Source organism: Morus notabilis, unplaced genomic scaffold (genome assembly GCF_000414095.1).
Source record: "Morus notabilis unplaced genomic scaffold, ASM41409v2 Scaffold1065, whole genome shotgun sequence".
In the NCBI taxonomy this organism is placed as follows: Eukaryota; Viridiplantae; Streptophyta; class Magnoliopsida; order Rosales; family Moraceae; genus Morus; species Morus notabilis.
Genome location: NW_010356738.1, coordinates 35,294 through 61,520, shown reverse-complemented (window position 1 = coordinate 61,520; position 26,227 = coordinate 35,294). Strand labels below are relative to the sequence as shown.

The 26,227-nt window shown below is 36.9% G+C and overlaps 1 long non-coding RNA gene across 4 annotated transcripts; it reads right to left on the bottom strand.

Annotated features, from left to right (window-relative positions):
• Positions 1-1,010: 1,010 nt before the first annotated feature.
• Positions 1,011-21,084, bottom strand: LOC21388756. 4 transcript variants are annotated; one of them, XR_002901598.1, is made up of 5 exons: positions 20,907-21,084; positions 20,646-20,700; positions 17,750-18,039; positions 17,541-17,622; positions 14,644-14,654 (listed from the first exon to the last, which is right to left on the bottom strand). It is a non-coding gene; the product is annotated as an uncharacterized LOC21388756 (long non-coding RNA). The 4 variants fall into 4 exon arrangements; XR_002901597.1 differs by lacking the exons at positions 17,541-17,622; positions 17,750-18,039 and adding an exon at positions 1,011-1,177 and having other exon boundaries at positions 14,589-14,654; XR_002901599.1 differs by lacking the exons at positions 17,541-17,622; positions 17,750-18,039 and adding an exon at positions 1,497-1,767 and having other exon boundaries at positions 14,589-14,654.
• Between the last annotated feature and the right edge of the window lie 5,143 nt (positions 21,085-26,227).

Below are 26,227 nucleotides of genomic sequence, written 5' to 3'. Positions count from 1 at the left end.
GGAAAAAAAAAAAAAAAAAAACGTGGTTTTGGAATTAATCCAATTAGTGACACGCCCACGTAAAAGGACTCAACTTAAACTTTAGAACATGTCAGTTCGTAAAGATGGTGGTTCCAAAAACAAGCGGAACAAAAAGTTATCCATTTAATTCACTGATTCAAATTTTTGATTTGAGTTAAAATGTGACTTTGTGTAAGAATTTTTTATTGTAGTAAAAAAGTTAGATGTGATTATTTCTAAAAGCTTTTTAATATAACAAAACTCGAATCGGTGAAATGAACGGGGCCATCTGGTAGCGTTTACACCCTTTAAGAATTAATATTCTACGTTATTTAGATATTTTAACTATCAATAAAAATTTATGTATTTTATACATCAAATATTTTCCTCTTTATATTAATATTTGTTAAACATATGTAAAGTAAATTAAAAGTCTAAGACTGCCGCTATAAGTCTTTATATCGTGTTTGTAATGTGAAGAATATCCGTAAGCTATGAATCTAAAAATGATAGTTTAAATTATATGATCTGCAATCGACAGAATCAAGTTGAACGCTTTATTCATGTTAAGATTGTTATGTTGTCTACTTTTAGACGACTTCTCTTCATAAATAAATAAATATATATTATATATCCCAAAAATTAATTTCATGCCAAAAAATGAATTGATCTCATAAAACTGTCCCTACGCAACACCTATACATGTGTGTGTGTATATATACATACATACACACACATATATTAATCCCTTGAACTCACATTGAGAGCCCAAGTTAAAAACTAAAACAAACTAAAGGCCTGATCATTCCAATACTAAAATTTGTCATGTAAGTGTACATGGAGTGGTTTAAACTCTAGACCATGTGGGAGCAAACCATAGGCCAAATTATTCCACTAATACTCCATGAGAAACATCTATCGTGTAGAAAGGTTCCGAATAGCATAAAATAATTTTCAGCCCAAAATCCAAGGCTCACTTTCTAAAACTTTTAATTTTTCAAAGCCACTAATCCAAATAAATAAAATGAGAATATGCCCAAATAATTCGAGAAAAATCCAGTAAAAATGGAAATAGAATTTTGAGTCCCAAGCGGCTCGGACATCGAAAATAGAGTCATGAGTGTGTCTCAAGCTCCCTTATGCGCTCCTAGGAGTGGGCTTCGCAGCAGCTGCTGGGCTGAAAACGGAAACCCTTATTTTTTGAAAATTTTGCAAAGACAGCGCAAAAATTGAAATTGCAATAACTCTCTCATCAAAAATCATTTTCAAGCGACAAATATATCTGCACAACTTGAAGATAATTTCCAAAGGATTCTAGCCAAACTAAGAACACACTAAAACACATGATGCAAAAAGAATTTGCAGAAAGTTTCAGAATTCAAATTTTAACTCTTAACTTCCTTTCAAACCACTCATCGAAAAATTGTATAACCATAATAGTAGATAAAACATGTCAATATCCACAACATATTTGAATTTACATTCATATGGTGTGCAGAAAAATAGAAACAAAATCATCAATGAAATCATAAAATCGACGAATTTTCAGTTAGGATTTCACCTAACTCTCTTTTTAGCAAATATGATACAGGGATTACTAAAATGGCTATGATACCAATAATGGAAGCATCTAATGATGGTGCCAAGTCTGATGTCTCCATGAATCACGACGGAAAGCCTCACAATACTCCAAGTGGTAGAACTCCTAACGCCCAAAGTGTGTGAGTGTTATTCGTACAACACAAGATTTCCACAACTCAAGAACCTCTATGGAAGAACAGAATAGAGAGAGGAAAGAAAACCTTTATAAGATTTTCACGTGCATTTTCTAATTTGCCTTGGCAATTTTGATACATGTATAATATTCACTTCACTGAAAAAGGGAACGCATCTAGACAGACACAATATAAGACGAATATCCCCTATTTGTTGGTAGAGTAAATACCTCAAGTTTCTTAATTTGTCATACTATTAGAAATACTCCATAATTTTCCAAATAGGTAGTTCCCCTAATCAGATTTCTTTCCAAATAAATTAATTCCTACACGTTGACTATTAGACCATGCACCAAGGGCGTCCATAATGATGTATGGCCCAATAGTCAATGTGCTTGGACTTTATTTAGAATGAAAACAAATTTTAACAGATTGAATAAATCATTGAATTGACTCTGCGACAAGAAACTTTTCATTTATATTGCAGGAAAAGGCATGTTTAGTGTCTACAAACCAGTTCCGATAGTCCTAGAATTTGTCTGTTGTGTAACTATTTAGGGAGCGTTTAGTAAAAAGTAATCTTAAGAATGGGAATGGAAATCTGTAAGATTACTATGTTTGGTACAAGAATTGCATTTTTTAGATTCCTAGGGCTAGGGATCATGTGATTATCTATTTCCTAGATTATAGGTGATCGGCTAATAACAGAATTAGGGATAAGGTCTTTTCTCCAATGAGTTAATCTAACTCGTGTATATATATAGCCCTTTAGTGGCTTGTGTAAATTATTGGAATTAATAAAATATTTTTTCCTCATTCTTTTCCACATGGTATCAAAGCCATAGGACTTTTTTTCTAGAAATAAATCCTTCTTTTCCTCGGCCTTCATAGCCGAATTTCTCTGATTTTTTTTTCCTTGGCCTTCATAGCCGAATTTCTCTGAATTGCCTTCATCGCAGTTCCCTTTTTTCCATTACAGTTTTTTCTTCCGCAATTTTTTTTCCTAAATTTGCCTTTTCTTTGCGGATTACCCTTCTTTTTGTTTCCTGTTTTACGGATTACCCTCTTTCTTGTGATCCCACATCCGAAAAAATTTCAAGATGTCAAAAAAACGTCTTCAACTCCCTTTGGTTCAAGCAACCCAACAACGTGAGGAAGAACATATTCAACGTTCTTTAGGCGATTTCCAGAATATACAGACAGCCTATAGACTCAATGGCAGAAACTACCTAAAGTGATCCCAATTGGTTCGGACTTTTCTAAAGGGAAAAGGAAAATTAAGTCACTTACTTAGGACTAGACCGAAGGAAGGAGATCTTGGATTCGAAGCCTGGGATGAAAAGGATTCTATGATCATGTTTTGGTTGTGGAATTCCATGACACCGAAATTAGCGACACATTCATGTTTCTGTCAACCGCAAAGGCGATTTGGGATGCTGCACATGGAACCTACTCTAAAGTCCGTGATGCGGCTTTGATTTACGAGATTAAGATCAAAACAGTGGCAACCAAACAGGGAAGTAAAACTGTAACAGAATACGCTAATTTTCTACAAAACCAATGGCAAGAACTGGATTATTACAGGGTAATTGACTTGAAGTGCAGTGACTGTGCAAGGGCAGTGAAAAGATTCATAGAAAGAGATCGAGTTAATGACTTTCTTGCAGGTTTAAACTCGGAATTTGATCTTATACGAATCCAGATCCTAGGTAAGTTGGAAATCCCGTCCTTGGAATAGGCAATAGCTTTAATCCGGGCCGAGGAAAGTCGAAGAGGAGTGATGCTTGAACCTGAAGCAGTTGATAGATCTGCACTCGCAACCTCTAGTAACAAACAGCGGGGTCTCATCTTGGAACAACCACCAAAAGCTGAACCTGGAAAAACGGAGGATAAAAAGGGAGCAAATCAAGAAGATCTCTGGTGTACCTACTGTAAAAAGCCACGACATACAAGAGAGCGCTGCTGGAAATTACATGGAAAACCTTCAACAACTGGCCGTGAATAGGGGGGAAATAAAGGAGGACAGCAGCAACGACAACAAGGCCAAGCATATAAGACCTCCCAAGTCAAGATCAAGCTCAAACTCAAGACCATAGCGGGTTGAATAATGAAGAGATAGAAAAATTGAGGAGCTTGTTGGGAATCCTTGAGAAACCATCCTCCAACACTTGCTCTTTGGCACTCTCGGGTAAGCACTCATTCTCTTGTGGACTAAATGCTTCAGATAAATTGTTTGTGAATTCATGGATTTTAGACTCGAGAGCTACAGATCATATGACACATGCCTCAAATCAATTTAAAACTTACACCCCGTGTCCAAGTAATAGAAAAATTACGATTACCGATGGAACCACAACCACAGTAGCCGGGGTATGGGATGTCCATATCACACCTAGTCTTATCCTCAAAAATGTTTTACATGTCCCAAAACTATCCACCAACCTTGAGTCTATTCAAAAGCTTATAAATGACTTACATTGCCATGTTACGTTTGACCCTTCTTATTATGAGTTTCAGGATCAGGATTTGGGGAAGAAGATTGGACGTGTTGAGGAAAAGGATGGACTCTATTACCTTGAGACGTTGAATATTTCACATATGATCAGGAAGAGCCTAACATCCTCATTTTTTTCTTCCTCCAAAAGGGATCTCATTTGGTTGCCCCACTACCGCCCTGGCCATCCTTCTTTTGCAGTTTTAAAAATCATGTTTCCTTCTTTATTTAGGGGATTTCATTGTGACATTTGTGAGTATGCAAAACACACTCGTGTTTCCTTTCCTATTAGTAATAAAAGATGTTCTTCTCCTTTCTATCTAATCCACAGTGATATTTGGGGCCCTTCCACTACTCCAAATATCTCCGGTTCACATTGGTTTGTGTCCTTTATCGATGATTGTACTAGAGTTACCTAAATCTTTTTGCTCAAAAATAAATCCGATGTGAGTAACATCTTTCCCAATTTCCACTCAATGATTCAAAATTAGTTTATGAAGCATAACAGAATTGGAATTTTCTGATGATTCATTAGAAACAATTCGGGTACATATATACACAAGGATCTATTTGAATTGATCCTGATTTCTAGGAGCTAATCCTAATTTTAAGGAAAGTCAATTATAGCTATACACAACAGAATAATATCTCTAGAAACTATAGATCCACAAAAATGGGAAACTAACAATTGCCCTATACGGCTAGTTTGAATTCCTACACTCCCCCTCAAACTAGGTGGTATATACTCATTAAACCAAGTTTAGAACTTAGCTCAATAAAGTTTGGACGAAAGAGCGCCTTTGTGAGGATGTCTGCTGCTTGATGCCTAGATGGGACATGTTTTAGTGATATAACATTGCTCTCTATCTTCTCGCTGATGAAGTGTCTGTCGATCTCAACATGCTTCGTCCTATCATGATGGATAGGGTTTTTGGCAATAGCTATAGCTGATTGGTTGTCACACATCATATCTATAGGACCATAAATGCTAACTTTAAGTTCATCTAGTAGCCGTTTTAACCAGATTCCTTCACAAATACCGTGAGCTAAGGCTCGAAATTCTGCCTCAGCACTACTGCGTGCCACCACCTGCTGCTTCTTACTCTGCCATGTCACCAGATTTCCCCATACATAGGAGCAATACCTTGAAGTTGATTTTCGGTCAGTGGAGGATCCAGCCCAATCCGCATCCGTATAAACCTCTAGGGAGTGATTAAGAGTCTTTTTGAACATGAGTCCCTTTCCAGGATCCCTTTTAAGGTATCTAAGAATACGGTACACTAACTCCATGTGTGTGACTGAAGGATTGCTTAGGAATTGACTAACACGGCTTACTGCAAAACTTATATCAGGACGCGTGTGAGTCAAGTAGATCAGCTCCCCTACTAAGCGTTGATATTGTCCTTTATCCACAGCCATCTCTTCAGTTCGAGGCATCAACTTCGTGTTAGAGTCCATAGGAGTGTCCACCGGCCTACATCCACTCATACCGGTTTCCTTTAAGAGGTCCAAGACATACTTTCGCTGGGAAACTGAAATTCCAGTCCTTGATCTAGCCACTTCCATTCCAAAAAAACACCTTAGATGTCCCAAGCCTTTGATTTCAAACTCTTTGGATAATAGAAGCTTAAGTGTCCTTATTTCTTCTTCATAATTCCCAGTGAGAACTATATCATCAACATACACTATTAATACAGTGATCTTACCGTTGGTGAAGTGTTTGAAGAATAGAGTATGATCGGCTTGAGACTATAAGTAGCCATCTTGTTTTAGCACCCTCGTGAATTTGTCGAACCATGCACGAGGTGATTTCTTGAGCCCGTATAGTGACTTTCGTAGCCTACAGACCTTGCCTCGCATACGATTAGTTTCGAACCCAGGAGGTATATCCATATATACTTCTTCTACTAAGTACCCATTCAAAAAGGCATTTTTCACATCAAGTTGAAATAAAGGCCACTCTTGGTTCGCACTGTATTGAGTTTGGCTACAGGAGCAAATGTTTCCTGATAGTCAATTCCATACGATTGAGTGTAGCCCTTGGCTACCAAGCGGGCTTTGAATCATTCAATACTTCCATCAGCTTTTTATTTAACTAAGAAAATCCACTTGCACCCAACTATTTGCTTTCCAGGTGGTAGAGTTGTTAGGATCCATGTGCCGTTCTTTTCAAGGGCATGAAATTCTTCTAGAGTACCAGCTCTCCATTCGGGGACCTTTCATGCATCATGAACTGTTCTGGGAATCTGGATTTTGTCTAGAGTAGTCACAAATGCCCTGAATCTCTAGGACAGTTTGGAGTAAGTCATATAGTTGCGGATGGGATGTTGTGTACATGAGCGAACTCCCTTCCTCTGAGCAATTGGTAGGTCTGAGTCTGGATCATCTCCTGTCACCTTTTCAACACTATATCCTGTGTTAAGTTCAGCCTCATCCTGTGTTATTTCTGGATTTCTTGAGCTCGGATTGGACTCCTGGTTTTGCTGATTTTGAACAGGCTGTTGAAGTTGTTGTCTCCTAGTATAGACTCTTACTGCCTCATTAGGAAGGAGATGTTTTGGGTACATTACTGACTCATGGGATGGTGAATTAGGTGACTCAAATGTGATTGGAAAGCTAGTTGTCGTCTGTGGAGTTAAAGATGATGGAGATTGCGGGTCAGGTAGCGGAAGAGCCGAATTGCGTGGAATTGGACTTGTTACCAAATCAATGAGAGAAGTCCAGTCCCAATTTTGTGATTCATGTGTGTTTGTCTCCCCCTGAATTACAGAATTGGGATAAAATGGTTTATCTTCAAAGAAAGTGATATCCATGGTGTGATAGACCTTTTTGGTGAGAGGAGAAAAACATTTATATCCCTTCTTGTTTGGTGAGTATCTAATGAAGATGCATTTGAGTGCTCTTTCATCAAGTTTACCTCGGCTATGAGGGTAGATATGAATAAATGTAGTGCATCCAAATATTTTAAGGGGAATTTTGGAAAGTAAATGTGAGTTTGGACAGGAATCAAGGAGTGTTTGCACTGGAGATTTGAATTTGAGAACACGTGAGGACATCCGATTGATGAGATAGGTGGCAGTAAGAACAGCCTCACCCCAGAATTTCTTAGCTACATTAGACTGGAAGAGTAGTGAGCGAGCAACCTCAAGCACATGACGATTTTTGCATTCTGCCACACCATTTTGTTGAGGTGTGTCCACGCATGAGCTTTGATGAACAATGCCATAAGATTGGAGATAAGGACTAAGGATGGAGTTGAAAAAATCACGGGCATTATCAATTTTGAGGACTTGAATTGTGGCCTGAAATTGAGTGCGAATCATGGCATGAAAATGTTTGAAGATTTGCCTGGTTTCAGATTTATCTTTCATGAGGAAAGTCCAGCTTAACCGGGTATGATCATCAACTAACAATAGAAACCACCTAGCTCTAGAAATATTGGGGATTCTGGTTGGCCCCCAGATATCACCATGGATAAGTGAAAAAGGGTGAGTTGGTTTGTATGGTCGTGGGATATATGTACTCCGAGTGTGCTTTGATAATTGGCAAACATCACATTGAAATAACTTTGCATCTTTATTAATGAACAATGATGGAAATAGGCGTTTCAAATACAAGAAATTTGGATGACCTAGATGGTAGTAACACAACATTATTGCACTGGTTTTATTGGACTGACTTATTGACTCATGACTCTAAACGGACCAACACTGAGGTCTAACACTATGCTTATTATGGCTCTGAGCTGGGACAGAAGAGGAGTCTACTTTGAGGAGATACAAGCCTGCACAAAGTTCAGCATTGCCAATCATCTTCTCCGAACCCAAGTCCTGAAAAACACAAGATTTGGCAAGAAATTTAGTCTCACAGTGAAGATCACGGTTTATTTTGCTAACAGAGAGTAGATTACAATCAAGGTCAGGTACAAATAACACTGAGTGTAGAATAAGATTGCTCGAGAGATATATGGTTCCTAAACCAGCAACTCTCGAGCGTGAACCATTGGCAATACGCACTGTTTGATAACCTTGACACGGAGTATAAGTTGAAAACAGTGATCTATCACCTGTCATGTGATCTGATGCGCCTGAATCTACTATCCAAGATGTTGAAGGTGACTGAGCCACATGAAGGGCCTGGTTTCCATTACTGTGCACAGATCCGCTCCCTGTCTCAGTTGTCAACGAGTCGGCTGATAGATTTGCTTTGCTAATCAGGTGCTGAAGTAGTTCCAACTGGTCCTTCGTGAAAGAGACTTGGTTCTGGGATTTAGTTACTTCTATGGAGACTGCATTTACCCGACTCTCACGGTCGCCAATAGCCCTATTTGGCTTCTAGTCTGGTGGCTTTCCATGTAACTTCCAGCAGGTTTCTTTAACATGGCCGGTCTTTTTACAGTGGTCGCACCAAGGACGTCCCCTTCGTGGCCGATTGTCTCCAGGAGTCTGAGACATTCCGCGAGCTGCACAGGCAACAGGTTCGACCATGGACGTGTGGTCTATGGCAGCAGCAAGGGCTGAGCCATCAATGGACGTAGGTGTATTTGAATGTCCCATCATGACTCGTTTGCGGCTCTCCTCTCGACGAACCTCGAAAAAGGCCTCGCGGAGACTTGGCAAGGGCTTGGTTCCGAGTATTCGACCTTGCACCTCATCAAGAGACGTATCAAGACCCATCAGAAACTTGAAGATGCGTTTGGTTTCTACTATTCTTTTGAAATAGGTTCTGTCATCAGGGCACTTCCATTCGTGAGATTCAAAGAGGTCCAACTGTTGCCAATACCGCGTCAGGGTGGTGAAAAAGGTGGTGACTGTGTTTTCTCCTTGCCTTAGATCATGTAGGATACTCTCCACATGGAAGAGTTCTGCGGTATTCTCATTGCTAGAGAAGGTGTCACGAGCTGCGTCCCATATTTCTTTGGCTGAAGTGTAAAGGAGGAAATTTTCGCCTATCTCAGTAGTCATTGAACTGATTAACCAGGACATGACTAGGTTGTTTTCTTCCCTCCAAGTTTTAAATTTAGGATCACTGAAATTTGGTTGGACAACCACACCTGTAAGATAATCATCACGGCCTCGTCCCACTGATAAACATCATCATGGAGTGAGACCATTGGAAATAGTTGTGGCCATTGAATTTGTGGTTGATGATAGGGGTAATACTGTTTTCGGGAGTGATCTGAGGATTGATAGGAGTATTGAGAGATGGAGTGGTAGATGAGGATGAGTCCCTGGAAGTCTGCTCGGCCATGGTGGACGAGATTTCCGAGAGAGAGAGAGAGAGAGGAAGGGCTTGATTTTCACAGAGGTGGAAAAAAAAAAGGGAATTGAGGATAGGCTAGGGCCGGCGGCCAGACAAATGAAAATTAGGGTTCAGAAAACCTGAGGCTCTGATACCATGAAGCAGAACAGAATTGAAATTTTCTCATGATTCATTAGAAACAATTCGGGTACATATATACACAAGGATCTGCTTGAATTGATCCTGATTTCTAGGAGCTAATCCTAATTTTAAGGAAAGTCAGTTACAGCTATACACAACAGAATAATATCTCTAGAAACTATAGATCCACAAAAATAGGAAACTAACAATTGCCCTATACGGCTAGTTTGAATTCCTACAGTTTAGTACTAAAATAAAGAGATTTAGGTCTGACAATGCAAAACACTACTTTAATCAGTTCTTGTCTCCTTTTTTCCAAAAAGAAGGAATCATCCATGAGTCATCTTGCGTAAAAACTACACAACAAAACAGGGTTGCCTAAAGAAAAAATGGTCACCTCCTAAACACTACCCGGGCACTCTTGTTTCATCAAAACGTACCAAAACACTATTGGGAGGAAGCCGTTCTTACCGCTGCCTATATCATAAACCGAATTCCTTCTAGGGTTTTGGGGTCAAAAAGTCCAATAGAAGCTCTTTCTAAATTCTATCCTAACATCAATACAACCAACAACCTTACACCTAGAATTATGTCCACAGCAATAATCGGGGAAAATTGGATCCTAGAGCTGTCAAATGTGTCTTTGTAGGATACTCTTCTACACAAAAAGGGTACAAATGCTATCATCCACCCACCAAAAAGCTCTTTGTCTCGACCGATGTCACATTTGCAGAAGAGAACCCATATTTTACTCAACCTTATCTTCAAGGGGAGCCTTCTATTATAGAAGATAAGGATTATTTCCTTCTTGATCTACCATCCTCTTCTTCATCATCCCATCCTCCCACTCCTAAACCTGTGGAATTCGCAGCACCCTCAAAACCTGCCACAGCCTCCCCAGTACCATTTGTGTCTCCTATACAGGATAAGACTCTTGATCATATACGCTTTGGAAAAGGAAAGACGTACTCAAGGAAATGGGGCCCAGCCTTTGAATCTAGACAAGTCCAAATCTCCAACCTGACTCATGAGAATGAGGTAACAATTTCTGAACCTATTTTGCCTTTACTGGTGGAACACCCACCTTCATCTCCTAAGCTTCAAAACACTTAACCAAGAATTGCCTATAGCTATAAGGAAAGGAACCCGCGAATGTACCAAGAGGCCATTATACCCACTATCTCATTTTGTATCCTTTGAGAGGTTTTCACCATCACATAAAAGCTTCTTACGAGTCCAAATGAAATTGTTATTCCAAACACTTTGTTTGAGGCATTATCTAAGGAAGAATGGCGAAAAGCTATGGGAGTGAAAATGGATGCTCTGGAAAAAAAAAAAACCGAACATGGGAGATTGTGGACCTTCCGAGGGGAAAGAAAGCAATGGGGTGCAAATGGGTATTTTCTCTAAAATTCAAGGCAGATGGGTCATTAGAGCACTACAAAGCAAGAAGTTGCCAAATGGTACACTCAAACATATGGGGTGGATTATCAAGAGACTTTCACACCAGTCGCAAAAATGAACATAGTAAGGATCTTATTATCATTGGCAGCCAATTATAAATGGGACCTACAACAGTATGATGTGAAGAACGCATTCCTTCACGGGGACTTGGAAGAGAAAATTTATATGACCATTCCCCCCGAGTTCGGAGGAGTTGAAAAAGATAAAGTATGCAAGTTAAAGAAAGCATTGTACGGTTTAAAACAGTCACCCCGTGCTTGGTTTGGAAGATTCAAAAAGTGATGCTAGCCACCAAATATAAGCAAAGTCAGGGAGACCACACCCTCTTCATCAAACACTCGGATTCAGGGAGAGTCACAGTCCCGATAGTCTATGTGGACGACACTATTGTAACAGGAAACGATGCGAGGGAGAAACAAGCCTTGAAGCAACGCCTGATCAAAGAGTTCGAGATTAAGGAATTGGGAAGGTTGAAATACTTTCTTGGGATTGAGGTGGCACATTCAAGATAGGGCATCTTCATTTCACACCAAAAATATGTCATGAATCTTCTCAGAGAAAGGAATGCTCGCTAGTAAACCAGTCGCAACATCTATAGAGACGAACCATAAACTTGGGCAACTAGTAGATAGAGAAATGTACCAAAGACTAGTTGGGAAACCCATTTATCTTGCACATACTTGGCCGGACATAGCATATTCCGTAAGCATCATCAGCCAATTCATGCATAATCCCAAGGAGGTCCATCTACAAGCAGCCTACCGAGTGCTTCATTACCTAAAGGCTAACCCAAGAAAGGGAATAATGTTCAAGAGGAACTCTGAACTTGTCCTCGAGACTTACACGGATGCAGATTATGCAGGATCTCTCATGGATCGAAGGTTTATCTCCGGATATTGTACATTCCTTGGAGGCAACTTGGTGACATGGAGAAGTAAGAAACAAAATATTGTAGCTCGATCAAGTGCAGAAGCTGAGTTTGGGGCAATGGCACAGGGAGTCTACGAATTGTTATGGCTAAAGATCATATTGGAGGACTTGAAGATTAAATGGGGTGGGCCGATGAGACTCTACTGCGATAATAAATCAGCAATCAGCATTGCACATAATATAGTGCAACACGACCGAACAAAACACGTCGAGGTGGACCGACACTTCATCAAGGATAAGCTAGATAGTGGATTGATCTGCACACCATATGTTCCCACAGGAGATCAACTAGTTGATATCTTCACCAAAGGGCTTAATAGTACTACCTTCCAAGAAATTACAACCAAGCTGGGAATGAGAGACACCTATTCACCAGCTTGAGAGGGCGTGTGGGAAATAACCGCATTATCTTTAACATTATCTTTTAGAAGAAAGCATTATCTCCTAAGCATTATGACCGGCTAGGGCTAGGGATCATGTGATTCTCTATTTCCTAGATTCTAAGTGATCGGCTAACAACAGAATTAGGGATAAGTTCTTTTCTCCAATAAGTTTATCTAACTCGTGTATATATATAGCCCTTTAGTGGCTTGTGTAAATTATTGGAATTAAAAAAATATTTTTTCCTCATTCTTTTCCACAATAATATTCACGGGAATATGAGAAAAGATTCCTATAGGTAACCAAACATGTTAATCCATATTTTCTGGGAATCATATTACCTTCTATCACTTTCCCAGTAATATGATTCCTACCCATTACTGCATACCAAATGCCCCCTTAGAGTTTGGCCATGAGGTGTAGTGGGATTAGGCAACAGATCCGATATTCCTAGCATTTGTCTCTTGTGTAAGGGAACCTAAGTTATGGGAGCTTTTACCTGCTTGACACTTTTTAGGATTTCGACAGTGTTGTTGAAAGTCCTCATTGAGATTGCGCACATTTGTGGAAAGGTTCTCAAAATCTTTGGTAAGTTTAGAGATTGCGGAAATTAATTAAGTCAACAATTTTGTCAAGTTGTTCGGCCAATTGGGATTAGTGGATATCGGTTTTGTTTTGGCGTTCTAAAATGACATCAACTGTTTTATGAAGGTCTCTTTTTTTTTATTATTTTTAGAATGTTTTATGGTCTTTGTTCACGTTGTAAAGGTAATGTGTCAGTGGTTAAGGAAAAGAAACATGCTGAAAAAAACTAAACTTACTTCAAATAATAATAAATTAAATTTAGCTTTAGAGGCACAAAATAGACATTAAAATTCAAATAATAAATTATATAATGATCTTTTGATAGGCAAAGGATAGGACTAACAATAAGGATAATGTAATAGGAAGCTCTTTTCTTTTCAATGTATGATATATAGAACAAATAAAGGAAACGGGAAAGCAAGGCTTTTAGATGCAATACAAGGCTAAATAATCCATCGCACCTAAATCAAAAGCACATAAGTTAAAGCAACATAAATATTTCAGAACTTAAGGCACAAGAAGAACCTCAAGAAGTAGATATGATCAAGACATCTGAACTGCAACTGTTGCAACTTGAAAAGGAGATTGAGAAGCGAAGCCATGGTCAGCGGCAAAGTTACAATTATGGCGTCAATTTTGTAAATGTTGGCCAACTGAAATGAAAGACACCAGTAGCGAGTAACAACTTGCAGCAGAGATGGTAGCGCTTAGACTTCTGGCGGTAGTGACATTTTTTTTTTTGGTTAGCAGTATGTAGACTATATACTAGTTTGTAACTTTTGGTTTTGGTCCTAAGAGGAAATTATGAAAGATTTGAAAATGAAAAATTTAAGTCTAGGATTGGGGGATTTGGAATTTTGTGAAATTTGGGAATTGAGAATTTAGGCCAAAAGGATTTTAAACGAAGCTATGATACCAAAATTGATGCAGAACAAGTTAAGAATTAGAGGGGAGAAGAGAGAGAAAGAAATAGGTAGAGAAAGAATAAGAAATTGAGGAAGAGGAGAGTATGAGAGAACATTTAGGAAGAGAACAAGAATATTAGGAGAAGGTGTATATTTCATAACCAAAATGACATCTTTTTCCATGTTACAAGATGGCCTACTTATAGATAGGCAATTTAGCACAAGTGGCTTAAGTGACAACTAACTTACAAGTTGGTCATACAAGATCCTAGCTAATGATGACTAAGAATGACTTGGCACAAGTGGCCAAGTTGGAATCTAGTAAAGTAAGCTAGCAAATGACAACTAAGCATGAGTTAGCACAAGTTGCCAACAACTAGCACAAAATGACAAAATAGGCTAGCAAATGACAACTAGCATGAGTTGGCACAAGTTGCTAAGTTGTCAACTTTCACAAAACAACAAAATAACAACAACAACAACAAATACAAGCCTTAATCCCAAATTAATTGGGGTTGGCTATATGAATTTCTCGTTTCCAGTCTACTCTATTAAACATGAGACCCTCAAAATAACAAAATAACAAAATAATAAAATACTAAATCCTAATTCTTAATTCTTCCTCCAACGACGTCTAGTGTAGGTTTGTAATTTAGCATTGTGTTCCGCATCAGTATAGAAGCATATAATTATGAAGACTACAACTAAATAAAAAGACCATTCTAATTTTACCTCTGTTACCAGTCTTCTTTGATTCCCACGAAGAGGAAGACCTTCAAAACCATCAAGCCTCCTTTTCTACAACACAGACACAATCACAAAAAAGTAAAGAAAACTTAGAAAGGTTTATTATTACAGAAATCCAAGAGATGATGAAGGTACTGATAAGAATCAAGAAAAGATTATTATTGAAAACAAGAACTAGACTCGATTACAAGATAGATTTGCAGACTTTCGAGAGGTCTGCTAGCTCTCCCAAAAGTTTTTCCAGTTTACTCTAATCAATCCCCTAATCCCCCCAAATGCTAGTACCTCTTTTTATATTACTAATACCTCTCTAACAAACTGTATTAATACCCCTCTAACAAACTGCTGACAGCTAGTAATACTAATAACCCTCTAACAAACTACTGACAGCTATTACTACACTATAACAACTTCTACTATCAAACTAACTACCCAAGACCATCATTAACGAGTCCTATCATTACTCCCCCGGCAAAAACACCTTGTCCTCAAGGTGTAATTGCACTTGAATGATGCCATCTTCTTCCCATTTCAATGCACGTGAACCTTGGAACGTCAAAGGTAGCAGTAATTCCAAGTCTACCCTCTGTAAAATTTCCAATTCCTATCACGCCAATTCCTTTCAACCCCCATTCTGCCACCCCGCTCTTTGTAGATCCAACTCCAATCGGACCGAAATAAGAAGACCCAGTCCAAATGTCACTAGAATTGTCCTTAATCGCGTTGGAAGTGTGCAGCCCAGCTTTAACGGCATCAGAACCAACCCAAATCATGCCAGATTTGAGAAACCCAGCCCTTGGCTCGCCAATATATGCCCTAATCGCACCATAATCACGAAGCCCAGCCCCAATTGCACGGAAATCAGCCTCAATCGCACCAGAATCACGGCACCTAGTCCAAATCCGGCTGGTATTTCGGAACCCAACCCAAATCTTCCTGGAACTCACGCCGCATATCCCTAACCCAGCCCCAGTCACGCTGGAATTCCAAGACCCAATCCTGATTGCTCCGAAATCATCCCTTATGACACTTGGATTCCAAGTCCCAGATCGCGTCAGAATTGCAAATCCCAGCCTTCATGGCGTTAGAACTGGCCCCAAGTACACCGGAATCGTGAATCTCATCGCTGACAGTGCTTGATTCCATCCAAACTCCACGCAAATCTTCTGGGTAAATCATCGTATTGTCGTTTTCCCCTTCTGCTGGTGAACACAGGCACAACTTCAGCTTCTTAAGTTGTTGCCCACTCAGATCTAATCGCAGATTGTCACACAGACTAGTTCGCAGCTCATATGGCGTTGATCATTGGCGGTGTTCATCGGGTTCTGATCGCGTTTCCTCTAGCGTCGCTCGTCAGATTCGGTCTCCCAGATTTGGTCGCGAACCTCCAAAAACCCCAAGATTTGAAACTCTAGGATCTGAAAACCTAGATTTCGACTCCAGATCGCCATTCATCTTGCAATTTGATTAGGAGTGGCAATTCATGTCACGTGTCGTGTTCGTGTCGTGTTTGATCGTTTCTTTCTAAATTTACAGTCAACCCGAACACGACCCGTGACACGAAATTTTTTAAAAACCGCAACACGAACACGACACGACCACTTTACAAGTTGACACGATACGACCCGAAAATGACGCGTGACACGAAATTGACCCGTGAACCCGAAATTGACACGAAAATTATATACTTTTATTTAGTTTTTTACATATTAAAAATAACTTAAAATTCATAACACACTAAATCACAATAACATCCGTTGAAATTAAGCAAATAATAGTATAAGATTTTGAGTATAACTATCATGATATCACAAGTTTATAATAAAATTTAAAATTTTCAATGAAAAATATATGTATTTTTTAGTTTTTTATGAGTTTCGTGTCGTGTTCGGGTTAGACGGGTCCAACCCGAAATTGACCCGTGTTTTTCGTGTCAATTTCAAGTCGACCCAATTTTGACCCGAACCTCTTTTTTCTCAACCCTAACCCGCAAAATTCGTGTCGTTTTCGAGTCGTGACCCATATTGCCGGCCCTAAATCTGATAGCTCTTGACGTCGATCTGCTGTTATGGTCGACGCCACCGCCGATCCAAATCTCACCTCCATCCTCTTTAGAAGTTGCTCCACATTTTGAACCATGGCTTCAACCTTCGCAACAGAACAGTTTCCCTTTGCTGGTTGGAAACATTGAAACAAATGCGTCTTAAAAGCACTCCAACAAACGAATGGCCGCCTTCTATCCTCCCATTGAAACCACTAAAGAGCTTTACCTTCCATGAACTCCCCAATGAACATCACTTTTTCTTGCTGAAAATCGATTTTTCAAGAAATATTCTTCTACTCTTGCTATCCACGCATCCGGATCTTCTCCAGAAAACATTGGCTTCTCTAATTGCTACCAACGTCCATATGTTCCCTCCATCTTCTCTGAATTTCGCCCAAGAAAGTGATCTGATTCCACTTGATAAGAACCAAGAAAAGATTATTATTGAAAACAAGAACTAGACTCAATTACAAAATAGATTTGCAGACTTTCAAGAGGTATGCTAGCTCTCCCAAAAGTTTTCCCAGTTTACTCTAATCAATCCCCTAATCCCTCCAAATGCTAGTACCTCTTTTTATATTACTAATACCTCTCTAACAAACTGTACTAATACCCCTCTAACAAACTGCTGACAACTAGTAATACTAGTACCCCTCTAACAAACTGCTGACACTGCTGACAGCTATTACTACACTATAACAACTTCTACTATCAAACTAACTACCCAAGACCATCATTAACGAGTCCTATCAAGGTACAGACGTTGTCCCACTCTTTCTTCAATTGCTCAAGGGTAGAGTCACTAGAAAAATCTCTATGTTTATTCTTATTACAACTCTTATCCTTTTGTTGTTGTTTGTGCTTTTTATGATCCTTCTCCTCTTCAACCTTACTATTTAGCCTTTTGCACTTCATCTCATTTTCTTTAAACTCGCTCTTTAGCTTCACCCTAGTGGTAGGGGTCCCCTTCTCTGCCTGTTGACACCAACAAAAGTTCAAAATGTAAGATGTACACAATAGGTACTGAAGAGAATCCATCCACTGCATCCAGAATTTCAGGGGTAATATAAATAGATAATTACAGGTGTGGAAAATGTCTTACAAAACACAGGTTAACAGAAGTAGTATCTCTCATATGAAATGCGTCCCCTATAATATCTAAATCAAAAAGATGTACGTGTGTGTTTATTTCTCTCGTATGTGAGGCAGTTTGAAAGAGCTAATCCAACTCCATCCCTTCCCCTTTCCTGATTTTAGTATCTCCAACTACATTATGTAGATAGTGAGTCTCAGATATTGACAAAGGAATGGACTTTTTGCAAATAGATTCATAATGAGGCCAAAGCTTGTATAGGTTTATGAGATCAGCAGCACCACCAAGTTCCCTCGGCCCTGATAATCATTCAAAACTTTAGAAAGTACCTTGATTCCAAGTAAGAAAAAGTTGGTTCAGTTTTCACTCATTTTTGTAACTGAAAGAACGAAGAAAATAACTAAAGCAAGAACAAAAACAGAAACATAACATCTTATTCTTTTGTCTTCTAATTAAGAGCATTTCCAATGCAATGCTATAATTAATGTGCCAATTGTAAATTTAACATTTGAGTACAAAAAACACTCTCCAATGCAATGCTATCTGTTGTGCCAAATTTCTAGTATGCTATACTTTGTGGCAAATTTCCCATCAAGTATAGTATATAGGAAATTTGGCATTTGATTACTATTGGTTGAAATGTTTACTTTTTCCATGTAATCAATGCAACTTTTGCATTTTCTAATTATTTTAAAAATAATAGTTACTTTTACAACTTCCAAAGCTTAATAATTATAGGAAAAAGTAGATTTAGCATTTCAAATAGCATTATGCATTGGAGCAAAAATGAAAATAACATACCATATCATAGTTTTTGATGCTAAATATACAATTGGCATTAGCATTTGCATTGGAGATGGTCTAAGGTTTCATCCCAAGCCTCGCCTACTTTCTAGAGATTAGTATTTCTATCAGTAAGGCTCAACACAATCTTATTTTGCATTCAGGTTACTATAAGAGTTATATTCATAAACTTAAAGTAACTATACACATAGTTGATCATACAATTTAACCATGGACAATATTAAGTGCTAATCATCAGCACTAGATCTGGAAAGACTCATGCATCCTCCTCAACATTTAAGCTGACTATAGACTACAATTAAGAACACATTAGAAGAAATGAATAAATAAAATAAAGTAAAAATTTATCAATGGATACCAAGAAGAAGCATGGATCTTGCATCTTAAAGAAAGGACAAGGGTAGTCATAACTTGGCTCCCTATGTTCCATTTTGGATCCATCATGAATAGAGCAAAACTCCTTTGGACAAGAACACTCTCCAATGGAAAAAATAAAATAAAAATAACAATCCTCATTCCTCATTCCCTCAAATAATGTGGCCAATTCAACATAATTGAGAACTACATTAAGTATTGACATACATCCATGGACACGCATTCACTAGGACCTCAGTAGTAAACAAGCTTCATGCCATTTATCAAAAATAAAAATAAAAATAAAAATAAAAACACAACAACAAGAAGCTCCGTGCCAAAGTAGCACCTATCAGAGATATGTGTCCCTATATATACAACCTGTGCAGCTAGTGAGCACAAGAAGAACAGGTATACGAAGACCACAGTCTACAATGTGTGTAAACAGAAACATATCAAACCAAAAAGAATAGAAGAGGATATATCTTCACACTTAAGCACCGCAAAGTCCCAAAAATTTTACATAAAGAATACCCATCTTGAAAAGGGAAATGTGATATTCTTAAGCACGCAATATTATATGTTTGAGCGAATGCCTTCTCAGGACTCTTCCAGCTAATCATCTCACAGCTAGAAGGGCTAAATCAAGCCCTGATTGTTATACCACTGTGTTTAAACCTCACGAGAATCTTCCAACGTGAAGCTCTAATAAACAGTGAAGCTAAAACCAGAAAAAATACCACAACAATCACACAAAACACGCACACCCAAAAATGCCCCACCCCCTACAGAAAGTAAAATAATAGCGATAATAATAATAATAACAACAATAATAATATAGTAAGCAGAATATAATAAAAGGAAACAAAGGAAAGCATAAGTTTATGGCCCTGAGAATTGAACCTCAAACAAAAGCACAAGTTTGACTTCTACAGTTCAACTTATCATCCAAGGCTATAACATAAGAGTCACGAGGACAAATTTAAAACAAAAGAGATCACAGATTCACATGGCTAAACAGGGATGTATTTTGGCGTGCTGTACCTCAGAAGCAGCAAGCACGCGCGGGATCCAATTGTGTTATATTATCAGTGAACAACCCACCAGTTTGTCATGCGATATAACTACGTATAATTCTTCAAATACGTTCCTTGATATTAACATGTTTATGTTACTTTAACAAGACGTTTGTTTCTACTTCAATTGTTATTTGTTAGATTGGTTTCCTTTAGCGTTAACAAAGAGGTACAATTGTTAAATGACGCAAAATAGAAAAATAAGGAAGTTCCTTTGATGCTAAAACATCTCCTTTCTTTTTATAGTTTAATATTCCTCACTACATCATTAACAAATCCACTTTCTTTAGCCCAGGTGCTCAAGTCTGCTCGACTCAACTCTCACACCATTGAAAATATCATAGAAACAAAAATAAAATAAAATAAAATGAACAGCAAAAGAATTCTCCTAAAATCCAAAATCAATTAGCCACAGATTTGAAAGTCTAGGCACAATTCAAGCATGGCATTATCAACATATAGATTAAGTAGTAAATGGATTATTGTTAGAAAAGGTACAAGCCAAAAAAAAATTAAACTATCCACCAACAATATGCCAAAGGAAAGATTGATTACCCCTTTTTATCTAAAAACCAATCAAATTTTAGAATAAAAATCAGGTATCAAATTGCTTCAAATCTAAAACCCGTCAAAATAAATACAAGAAACAAATCAAACAACCCCTTCCAAACCTTTTGGCTTCAAGATCCGTACGCTTGCTGAGAGTTTATGCTACCCTAACGTCATCTGTCAAAAGTCAAAAAAAAAAATACAAAAAATTTCAGCCTCAAATAAAGCAGAAAACAAAAATACAACTTTTATAAGAAAGCTCAAAAGCAACAAATGATCCTAAAATGCAGTAAACACAGAGAACAATCAACTATGAAAAATTTACAAAACCATATATATTTGTTCGAAGTGAAATTTAGATCGAGAGAGAACGAATTAGTTACCTGAGAATGAAGGAGCTGACTAGAAATAGTGATTAAGAACAATGGAGAAGTCGAAATGCAAAGCAATGCTTCGACTTACACTTCGAGTTGCGGAGGCCGTAGGGAACTTTGGAGGACGGGACCCTGGTTTTTGTTCCGCCCCTGCCCCTGTGCTTGCACACTTTCGGGTTCTTTAAAAATTCGAGGGTTACATGTTTAAGTAACAACATTAATAAAATGGGTTCTTTACTTTTTTACGCCCTGCATTTTGCTTTTATTTCAGAAAGTGCATGATTCTATTTAATAAACAAGTTTATACCTTTTCTTTTTAACACTTGATTTTCACCTTAAAATGCCTCATATATCCTTAAAAAGTGGAAACATAAAAAGATTAAAAAAAAAAATTAGAACTTTCTATGATGTTCTCTCTTTTTTGAAAATACTGGTTTTCTTTACTTATTAGTCGTCAATCTGTATTAAATCTGATTAAAAGTCAAATTAAATTAAAAAAATAATACATATCTGACGATTAATAAGTAGAAAATATTAGTATTCCTAAAAAAGAGAAAACACCAACGAAATTTCTTAAAAAAATTTCTACAAATTTAAGAAAAATTCAAACAAATAGTCTAAATCTAAACTTTTTAAGAAAATCTCTCTCTCAAATATTTCTAGTATTTATTTTATCTTTTTAAGGGTATTTACTATGTTTTAAGGTCAAAATGGAGTGTTGTCGAGAAAATATATGAATTTGTGCATTAAATATAATGTAATGGTTAAGAAAAAATGGAACTTTAAAATGTAATAAATATTTTTTGAATAAAGCAAAATTAGGACATAAAAAGGTAAATAAAGCAAAAATAAAGCAAAATCAGAATATATGAATTTGGTGCTACTCTCTTTGAACGTTTCATTAGAACTTATTAGTGGTACTAAGCAATGGTTAGGGTTAAGTTCTCTTGTATTGCAAAGTCATTTGAGTCAGTATTAGTGTATATACCTCTTTATTTGCAACACATTTACTTTTTAAAGTAAAAAAGCAATTACTTCAAAAAAAAAAAATGATCATGAACTATACATTTTGACTTCATTTATCCTCTCATTAGCCAAAAAAAAAAAAAACCTCAATTTATCCTATGACTCTCTTTCACATAACACTACTCCAATCATTATTGTTCGCTGTTGGCTCATCCATTCGTAATCCCCAAAAAAAAATAGAAATCCCACAAATGATTTTCAGCATGATATTTTTTTTTTTTAACAATAAGAAAAACTTCCAAACCATCACCATTGAGGAACCCATTCGTGGCTAATCTCCTTCTAAAGAGCTCATCCACGACTAGTACCCTTAAGGTCTGTTTGGTAGGAGAGATTGAAGCAAAAAAAAATGATAGACAGGATAGGAGGAAAGGGGAGTGTGAAAGAAGGGAAAGATAGTAAGGAAAGATAGTGGTTATTCCTTTCTTTTATTAGGATTAATTTTGTAACGTGCTTTGTATGTATTACTGTGTTGGAGGTAGTTGCAGAGTTTATTATTTACTGAATAATGAGAAATTCATTTATACAATCATTTAAGAATTTTTGAATTTATTTTAAAAAAAAATGTGTATAAAGATAATAATTGACAACAAAAAAATTAAGTAGGAATACATTTGAAGAAAATTATTTTAACCAAATAAAATAAAATAGGATCACCTGTGAAAAAATTACTCTCATAAAAATAAAGTGATAAACAATATATTTTTAAAAAGCACAAAAAAAATTTAAAATGTAAAAGAATTCACAAAATAATAAAGATAAAAAAAAGAAAAAAAAAATAGAGAGGCTGCCATAGAAAAGAGCTTTGCTATTGTTAGATAAGGGGAAGAAATGATTATGTGTTTAGTAAAATTCCCACATCACCTCTATGTAAAATAAAAATATTTTTTTCTCTTGAAATATTAATGGATTAGTTATAAGTAAAAGCAATTAATTTGATACAATATTATATATCATTTCACTCAGGAGACTATTTAATTGATACACTTCTTATTTAGAGAGAATAATATCAAATTCCATTGATGATAAAAGAAAATTCTAATTTAATCTTTGGTATAACTGAAATTAATACACACGTAAAAAGGTGTTTTAATTCATTTAAAAACTTTAAATAGATTCATATGAAAACCTTATAAAGAAAAACCATGAGCATATGTTCTAATGTGTATGTATATATGTATTAATTAATACGCAGCTCAACACCTTCAAAAACAAAAACAATATATATATATATATATAGAGAGAGAGAGAGAGAGAGAGAGAGAGAGAGAGAGAGAAATGGCTCTTTTTAAGGTTTTTTTTAAATAGAAAAAGTTTTGTAAAATTAATAAAATGGCAATTTTTTTATTAACTAAATATTCAATTAACGATTGACTTACGTTTATTATTAACAATTTTTCATTATTAATTATTATTAATTAATACTTAAATAAATTATTAATAAATATGATAATAAATAGATCAGATTGTCGAAACAAAAGACCACTTTGCTAAAATAAAAATAAAAAAGTTCAGACAATTTATAAAAATAAAAAGTTCTGCGTTTTTTAAAAAAGTAATAAAAAACAGTAATTTACTTAATTTTCTTTATAAAAAAAAGAACTTAGCACGTTAATCGAGGAAGTAAATAAAAGAAAAGTAGTAGAATAGTAATTATATATCCATTTGACTCTTTCCGCTCAAACATGGCCGGATTATAAATTTGTGGGGCCTAGAGATTTGCAGCCCCTACATCTTTCCTCTCCTCTTTGTCAATCCGGCAATCCTTTGTGTTAAAGGTCATAAGTCGTTTAATTCGTTGATTTAAATTTTTAATTCAAGTTAAAATATAATTTTATGTGAAATAATTTTATTATAATAAAAAAATTAAATATTATTGTTTTTAAGAATTTTTTAATATAATAAAATTAAAATTTTAAACTCAAATCGATAAAATGAAAAAGACTTAGGCTGCGTTCGTTTGGGCTATTAAACTTGAGTTAGCCCAATTCAATTTGAGTTTTGAGCATAGTTGAGTGTTCGGTAACCTAAACTCAAAGTCCACACTCGAGTTAGTATCCGGAGTTATGAACATCAGCTACCCCCTCATATTTCAATAACTCGAATCTGACTGCTACAGTTCAGATTCTCCACATACCAGGCTTTTCACATGCGCGTCAGTGTGATTCCTCCTCTGTGGTGTTTACTGCTTGGCTCACGAGAGGCCCCTCCTTCATTTCCAGAGCTCATTAATGCTTGGCTAGGGAAATTTGCTTATCTTCTCTCACCATCTCCCATCTGCTACATTCGGGAATCTCTGAGAAAGGTGAGAATCCCGCAGTCGATGCCAGTTTGACTCGGTGGGTTTGTGCCAATCTGGGTGCCTTCAGATTTTCCCTCTTCGTTCACCCAGAAAACCCTCAAATACCACCCCTTTCCTGATTCTGTAAGAAATAGCAAACCCTAGATCCATTCCTTCGTGTTCCCTGTGTTCTTCAATTTTCAAAACGGAGACAATTAGAAAGAAGACAGTGAAGCGGCATCTTCAATTGGCCTTATATTTGAGTCGATGTAGAGTGGCACATCGTTTTCGAGTGCATAGCTGTAGTCCCCGGTGCCATTGTTTCCGTTGTCGTTGCCGTCGGCGAACTTCTTTAGCAGCTCTGTCGCACTCGCGTTTGGCCGTAATCGAAGCAGAGCATCCGGTCTCATCAACAGGATCAAACATGGTAAACACTCTCCCACTTATTACTATGAATTTTCATATAGGACAAGCAGATAGATTACGAGATAAAACATGGTTTGAAGCTAGTTTAGTCGTGGAATCAACCATTGGGTGTGTTGGAGTGATACAAGGGCCTTCGATATTGGTTGTGTTGAAAAGTACGATAGAAGTGTTTTTTTGACTCTCTGGATTTCTTGCCTCTATGTTGTGCTTTCTACATAAGATTTTTGTGATTTTGATATGGTTATTTCCAACATCTTTCATTAATTGTATTCTCCAACTTTCGGTTGTGGAAATTCTCGGTTATACATGTATGGACTTGTAGTCTCTGTCCTTTATGAGATAAAATTTGTGTGTGTGTCTTTGTCAAAGATAGATATCTCCATGATGATGATTGTGTGTGTCTCTTTGACTTGAGTACGTATGCAAGCTTTTTGCATTTAAAATGAATTGCGTACCACATGTTTCTCTACACATAAGGTTCACGGCCTTATCATGAGATGAGGTGCTAACATATATTTTGTATCTGTTCTTTAGTGTTTGAACTTCAGTTTCTAATGAGCTTCAACTTTCTCGTTTTGTGAACTTGTTGTTTCATGGCAACTTCTAATTTTAACAACTAAATACTCGCTATATAAATTGGCTTACACTTGGCTGCACCTTTTCTCATGATAAGTTTGGTATCATAAGGTTCACGGCCTTATCATGATATGAGGTGTTTTTATATGTTATCATAAGGTTCACGGCCTCATCTACAGGATCAAAAGAAGTTTGGTATTTTCAAACCAAACATATAAAAACATTTGACGGTAAATGATAAGTACATACATACATATGTCTCTTAAGATTTCAATAACTCATTTGGCTGCACCTTTCATATTCATGTTCATTAATTCTATTTTGTTTTAGATATTTTATAATTTAATTTTTAGTGTATGCGTATGTGTTTAGTGTGTTCTATTTGGGTGGCGGTTGTTGTTGTGTATCAAAGAGTGGGTCATTGTCGTGTATACATAGGTCCTAAATATTAGTGGTCATTTTTATTATTTTCTTTGAAAAAGATATGAAGCTTAAGTCTGTTGTCTTCCTAACATCTAATATTGTGTGACTTGAAGACGTAATAGGATGCTTGCATTTTAAGCTTCCACTTAGATCACAGTTATTAGAAGTAAATATAGGAAAAAAAAACTACGGTGGAAAAACAGATTTGTTATGGAAAGATAAATGTTTTCGGAAACTTAAACAACAATGATAAAGAAATACCCACCTGAATTTAGTAGCCTTATCTTACTCTTGTTTTCTCTAGTCTTGGCTCTCTCTCTCCCCTTCTCTTTCTCTCTCTTCCTATGCGGAGATTCTTAGGTTTGGCGCTTATGAAAGTGCTTAAATGCCCCTAATTCTTAGGAAGAACAGTGATTCTGCCACTTCATTCCGCTGCATCACAGTTTCTTGTCCCCAGTAAGTTCAACAAAATTAGGTATGTGCTTTTCTTCTTCCTTTTTTTTACTAGTGCTTAGGTTCACTTTTCTTCAAGGGATTAGAAGCTCGTCTTTGTCAAAAACTCTTTTTCGTGATGAACTTAGCCATGAAGATTTAGACA